Source organism: Mytilus edulis, unplaced genomic scaffold (genome assembly GCF_963676685.1).
Source record: "Mytilus edulis unplaced genomic scaffold, xbMytEdul2.2 SCAFFOLD_1749, whole genome shotgun sequence".
NCBI lineage: Eukaryota > Metazoa > Mollusca > Bivalvia > Mytilida > Mytilidae > Mytilus > Mytilus edulis.
This window is the reverse complement of record NW_027268004.1, coordinates 12538-19868: the sequence shown is the minus strand read 5'-3', so window position 1 is coordinate 19868 and position 7331 is coordinate 12538. Positions and strand designations below refer to the sequence as shown.

The window sequence follows — 7331 nt, the reverse complement described above, 5'->3', positions numbered from 1 at the left end:
TTGCATCGGAACTAAACACATTTATTTTAAAAAAAATGTTGGCATGACAAGGGTTATGTTCTTCTCATATATGTCATGACGGTATGATACTAAACCCCTCACGGGGAGGATTGTGCCTGATATTCATATGATGAAGACATAATTTTTAAATCAGTTTAATTGAAGTCTGGAGCTGGCATGTCAGTTAACTGCTAGTATTCTGATGTTATTTATGTATATTGTCAATTTGTTTATTTCCTTGGTTACATCTTCTGACATCAGACTCGGACTTCTCTTTAATTGAATTTTAATGCTCGAATTGTTATACGTTACTTTTCTGCATTGTCTAGAGATATAGGGGAGGGTTGAGATCTCCCCAAGTCTTTTAATGGAGTTTAGCCATTTCAATTGTTATTTCATAGTGTGTCTTTTTATGTTGTGATGTTACATTATTGTTTCGGTAGGATGAAGAGTGGTACCTATTAAACAATTTAAACCCGTTGCATTTGTTTGCACCTGTCCAAAGTCAGGAACCTGATGTTTAAGTAGTTGTCGGTTTTCATGTGGTTTATAAGTGATTCCCGTTTCTCTTTTTTATATAGGTTAGACTGTAGGTATCACGTTTGAAATGGTGTTACACTAGTCATTGTTGAGCCCTTTATAGCTTACTGTTCGAAACCGTATTCTGAACTATAATGGTTTTCCTTTTACAAATTGTGACTTGGATGGAAGTGTTGTATCATTGGCACTCATACCGATCTTCTTATATCTATGTATATATATATATATATATGCGCTTGCTTTGATAATTATTCAGCTGACTAAATACTACATAGCTTACCTTTTTGACATATTGTCCAATCGATGCTATGTAGCCAACCACTTCTGTAATTTGGGATATCGACTTGTAGTTGCCAAATATCCGTCACCTTCCATATCAGCAATAAAAGGTTTTAATATTTCTATTATCTGTTTCCTTTTTATTTGTTTCTTCATCCCGCTTACAACTACAACTATATCACGACCAGTTATTGTGAGATGACCTTTGGTGTCGGGTTAATCTTCCACCATTTTCTTAAAATAATTTCCATCGGTTCTATAAGTTCGGGCGGAAAGATTGTTTGAAGCATTCCCATAGACTTAACCAATGGCGAAACCATCGGCAATGTAATACTTTTCTAGTAGTTTGGTTTCGTGGTGAAAAGACACAGCATCCATTGGACATGCAAATCAAATATTTTCTCAGACAATTGTAAGCAAGTTTTAAATGAAGTTTCATTTGTTGTATCAAATAACTTTGAGAATAGATTTGGTCAATATCTCGGCATGTTTGAATTCCAAATCAAGTCGTTCTTACATTGTGTTTGCTGAGCAATGAGAAGATATGTCGCAATGCTGTTGTATACTGTTCAAAAGTTTTCAACATTCTCGCATCACAAACAGGGTACAGCGTTTTGGAATTCATTCGTACTTTACCATTTGTTTTTTAGCATCTTCAAGTGCAAGTTTTTGCTTTTTCAAAATCCGTTCATATCTTGGATGATACAAATAATGTCTTCACAACATGGGCATTTGACAGTAAGTCATTTGTTACTTCTTCCATGCGAGCATCAAGATAGCAGCTTTCAAAGAATGACCGCATTGTAGCAATGTAACAATTTTGTTATCTTTACTATTATCTTTGAAAATATAAATGTCCGGTTTACAATCAGCACACTGCAGTGGACACGGTTCACCGCAGTAACCAGGACACAGATGACCACAAGACAAAGTCATATCACAGTCATGATTACATCTTTGACGATTGCATTCTTCAAAGCATAATTGTGTACACTTATAATGTTTACACTCCATGAACAGTTTTCTTTACAAGGGTTGCATGGATCAGTGCATTTAGTACGACATTTCGAGTGTGAACATGCAAATGCACAAGACTTTTGACACGGACTGCACTTCATACAAGCTTTACTTTGACAGACATGACCACATAGCAATTCTTTTTCACAGTGGCTACTGCATACACTATGCGGGAATTTGTTTGACATTCATAACACGATCCTGGACAGAGATGTCCACATGGCAATGGCTGTTTACACGTTTGGTCACATGTTTTTCCTTTCGACTCACTGCATACGCATTTTATTAAATGACCACATGCTAGTGTCGTGCTTATGAATTCTTTGCATTTCGGTATTTTTTTACTTGATACTTTCCAACATTGTAAAGTTATCGTATGCCCACAGTTGGAACGCACGTGCGTTATAGTCTCTGAACATTTAATTTCTGGCAACTTATTTGTTACTTTCTCCCTGCATTTATTGAAGCGAATGTCCGCATTTTCCAACTTAATTTTAACCTCTACGGTACATTTTACGTCTGAAACATTGGCTGAACACAAAACCATTTTCCTATGTCCACATAAAGGCAAAGATTTAGGACCACAAATTTACAGGATACAGTTTCGGGTCTATATGGCATTCCATTTCCTGAGAATGGCCACATGACACTATAACTTTCTTCACCATTGCTTTACATGGATAAATATTAGGGTCGGACGAGCATGGAATACTTTGTTGATGTTGACAGCGTTCTAAAATTGTTTCGATAAGTTCTTGCAGTGCACAAGAAACGGGAAATGACAGGATGTTAAACACTGATGACTGTTTTGCATATTTTATTGCATTTGTCGGTACATTTGATTGAATCACTTCTGTGACATTCGTGTGTCTTGGAATGTTTGCATTGAAGACAGTGGTAATATTTGCTTTACATTAATTGAAGTGACATCTTGATGACATGGGAGCAATATTTTATGGTCACAGTATAGAAATCTTTTTCTACGTTAACACTGCATTTGTTTTCCGTCTGATAATTCGTATCGGAACATTTCCTTACATATTCATGACCACAATCATCTCTTTTGTCAGGAATTACAATCTCGCATGTGTGACTCTGAACATAGTTAGAATCATAGCAATATCTTTCATATTCATGTTCACATGATAACCATTGTTCCGTTACAATTTCAATGCAATTATGAGTGTTCTCATACAATTGGTCATGACACTGTCTTTGATATTCGTGTCCACATGATGTTCTGTTCATTTTTACAATACGCTGCACTTAACAAGCTATTCGAATTCGGTGTTATAACAAAACCGTTCAATCACGTGGTCACAGGTTGATCGTTTTTCTTTTATCAAAACTCTACAATCACTTATTGCATCATAAAAGACGTTATGACACTGACGTTCAAATTCGTGTCCACACTTTGATCGTGTCCCTGTTACGACTGTGACACACATATGGCGTTTTGGATCAACATGACATTTTAACTGTGTTGTATGACCACACTGAAGTTCTCTGTCAACAATAACTTTACAGAGAATATCGTCTTGATCGATGCAGCATTTCATAGTTGCAGGATGTCCACATGATAAAGTTCTTGTTACTTCAACTGGACACAAGTATTTCGAATAATCCACATGGCACTGAAGATTAGCTGTGTGTCCACATTTTAGTTCCCGTGGCATTACTACATTACCAATAACATAAAACACCAAAATGACATCTCTTACGACATTTATGTCCATCTTCACAAGTCTGTGAACATTGCTTTTTGCACTTATATGCCTCATGTTCCCTGTCAAATGGGTGACAATCGTATCGACAAGCATGACCACATGATAATCGAAATTCACATGGAAGATTACAACCTCCATCTTTCACTTTTTGAAGTCACTTGGTGACTCGGCTAGAATTCCTTCGTGAGATGGATGATTTGGCAGTACAGAGGTAACGCCTTTCCAAGCGAGGGATATTTGGAAACTGTTTCGTTTTCATCGATGTTTTCCTCTCAATTTGAAGCTTTTTGATAATAGTCTGCCATGCTGAGACTTCATGGTCAATGTAGAGCTGTTTCCTATTATGAAAAGACCTTGTTTAGCTCTTGACAAAGCAACGCAAATTCTGTTTCCCGATTTAAGAATCCAAATATCGCCTTTGGCATTGCTGCGCACTAATGATAACAGAATGATTTCATTTTCTTCGCCTTGATAATTGTCAAGCACACAAATGTTCACTCCTTCGAATTTCGATCTAGGCATTTTTTCTTTATACAGAACATTTGACCAGTGTATGCTGCAATGATCGTTATATCAGATGGTTTATATCCCTGCTTTAGCAGATAAAGACAAAGCTCTCGGAGATATTCAGCTTCATATTCGTTAGAAAAACTTCTTCTTCATCTTTGAAGCTTCCTGTTTGTTATGTGTGATGAAGAACAAACTCTTACGAACTCCTTTAATTGGTGGATATTCATATACATTTTCGTTGTCATAAAGAACATCATATATGTGGCGTACCAGTTCAGAAATTTCTGGTCTCATTCGATGTTGTCGTTGAAGGCAGTGGTAACTCAACTCATTCTTTACCATTCTTTCAAACAGGGAAACAGATAAATTTAAATCTAGTCGCAAGTTCATAAACGGCTGGTTTTGGTTCTAATTGCTTGTGGTCCCCTATCAAAATCAAATGTTTACATCTTGGGCTAATTGCAGTAATAATATGGGCTTCTGGTACTTCTGCTGCTTCTTCAATTATGGTGATTAGAGGTCCAACTTTGTGTAAGGATTCGCTGTATCGTGCTGCATTTGTTGTAGTCATGGCGATAACCGTTGTCTGTTGCATGATATATTCGTCTAATTCCTTACTGGCACGCATATAGTCGTCAATATCTCATTAAATTCCTGTTCACTGGTGCGCAGCTGTTCGTGAAGTATTTTGGTGTACTGCATTAACCAATATCTATACATTTTCCAACGATCTTCCATCGAAAGTATCCAGATATTTTTACGTCAATGACTTGGTCCTCTGACATGTTTTCGCCATAATGCAATTCTTTTGCTCCTTTTCTCTTTTCCAAACGCAAAATTAATCGACATTTTTCTTCAAGATGTTTTGTTTTTTGTAGCTGACTTCACATTGCATGTCAAGATCGAGACCGATAGTATCAGTATTAAGCGAAAAATCAACATCATCAACCTCCAAGTATCGGTCGTTGAATGCATGTTCCGACTCAGAAATCACTGTAATTAACTCTTCCTCTTTATGTTCAGTCTCCATTGCTATAAGTTGATCTTGATTTCTTTGTCAGACTGTTGGTTTTGATAATGCTTGTTCACTTCTTTATACCATGATTGTTCTAACACGTGTAGCCACTGCACCAAACAATACTTTTATTGTCTCCAAACTGATTTACATGATTTTCTGAAAGCACAGATTTCAAAATATTGAACATAAAACAATATTTCTGCTTTGTAATGCCTCGATTGTTTCTCGAATCTCTTTTATTTTCCTTTTAGCTGCTGTTGCTTTTTCGATTACACCAGCTCGTGGATTATTAAATTCATATCGAGCTTTTCTTCGTAAATTTTTTATCGAAAGTTCTTCTACTTTTGGATTTTTACAACGGCTTCCAAACTAACTACTTTGGGAAAACGACCATCATATAAATTTTCTGGCATTAAAATTAACAATTCCTTCAACAAACTGATCCAATGCATGGTTTGTATAACAAACAACTAACATGTACGGTTTCGGTAATGTTTCAGGCTTTTTATCCTCTTCATCCTCACCAATGGAATCCATCTGTTGCCATCTGCCACTATTATGCAGTAATGCTTTTGCGATTTGCAATCCAAGGTACGTCTTTCCGGTTCCTGGTGGACCTTGAATGAGCACAAATTCCTTTGTAAGTGCTGAAATAAACGCGTTCCTCTGCGATTCGTCCATCCTTAAAACAGCAGTGACGGCCAGTCTTCCTGAAACAACCTTATCTCATTGTTAGTGTTTGTCTAGACATACCAATTCGTCGATTTCCACGTTGAGTATTTTTGATGCCAATACGGAATTTTAATTAAAGGTCTTAGATCATACACACAATCTTTTAATTATGTACGATGGCATACTAACATCTTTTTCACAAGAACGAGATATCGTTGGAAGGGGAATGTTTCCTCCTTAATGCGTTGTAAAGCTTTCAGTACATGTTTGTAAGCCTCAAAATATGCTGATGTCGCCTCTATCATTATACCATATTCATTTCTGGAAGTTTGACGTTGCTGCCCGATTTAAACACTTGTACAGCAAAACAGCCTGTCTTTTGTAAAGTGTCTCTCTCACATTCAGCTACAACGGCGAAGAAAATTGTTTTGAACCGATCAAAAGAAACAAGCAATAAAGACCCATAAATTAGTCTCTTTGATTTTATCCAGTTGATCCTTTTGGAATGGTCTGAGTCTAGTTGTAGTTCAAACACTTCCCCATTATCTATCGAAGTGCTTTGGTTCAATACTAACACATTTCTATAGACAAGACCACTTTCTAATCTAAATTTCCGCTCCGAATTTCTCTATCTTTCTGTTTGAATTCCAGGAGAGCATCCCGAAGAGGTGACACGCATGTCTTCTCTGTACAACCTAAACTGTACATCTAAATAATGATCTAAATCCAATACTTCCCGAAAACTTTGTTCCGTCTTAGAAAATTGGGAGCGTATAAAACATCGATTTGTCCAGGAACGACTGACATAGTTCGGAATCCTCTGGAGGGGCAAACTGGTCTTCAATGTCTTGCTTTTTAACATGTTTGGCTTTGATCGCTCTTCGGCGATCCTCATTATGTCATTCTTCAATTCAAATACAAAGTCAACCATCTTATTTTTGTCTTCGCAATCATCACATTCACTTACTTGTCCTTTCAAAAATTCTACAAGTCCAATAACATGTGGAGTTGTACCACAAATGGGCATGCGTATGTATAATTCCTGAAGTATTGTTAAGTAATCGGATAATAAACAATGAAAATCATGATCACGGGAGTTGTTACATGTTACCCCTACAAGCAATGGAATACTCCTGGTTGTAATCAGTGAAGAATCTGACAGCATATTCAACAGCTGTAAGACCTCCTGTGTCCTTCTATGTGCCGTGCATGTAGAAGCCTTTGCTATAAGATGGACGAGCAAAGATAAATAATCATCTGATAGTTTCGTGTTGTCAATGCCTCTATTAATTACTTTCATTGTCTTTACCAATATCTCTAATAACTCTTCATTTTGAAGGTTTGATTTGTATAGTTTCTCTATAAAATCTCAGGTTGAAGTTTGCCTGGACTTTTTGAAGCCATTGTTAATGTGTTTCCTTTTGAGTACCTAAAAAGACATTCAAGTTATTATAATCAACGCAGATTACAACCTTTGTTGAGACAAACTAAAGTTAGAGAATGGAAACCAACTTTGGGACGTACGTACGGACGGACGTACATGTACGGACGGACGTACATGTACGAAC

The 7331-nt window shown here is 36.7% G+C and overlaps 1 pseudogene; it reads right to left on the bottom strand.

The window, feature by feature from the left end:
- Positions 1-2372: 2372 nt before the first annotated feature.
- Positions 2373-6790, bottom strand: LOC139506601 (NFX1-type zinc finger-containing protein 1-like; annotated as a pseudogene).
- Positions 6791-7331: the final 541 nt, after the last annotated feature.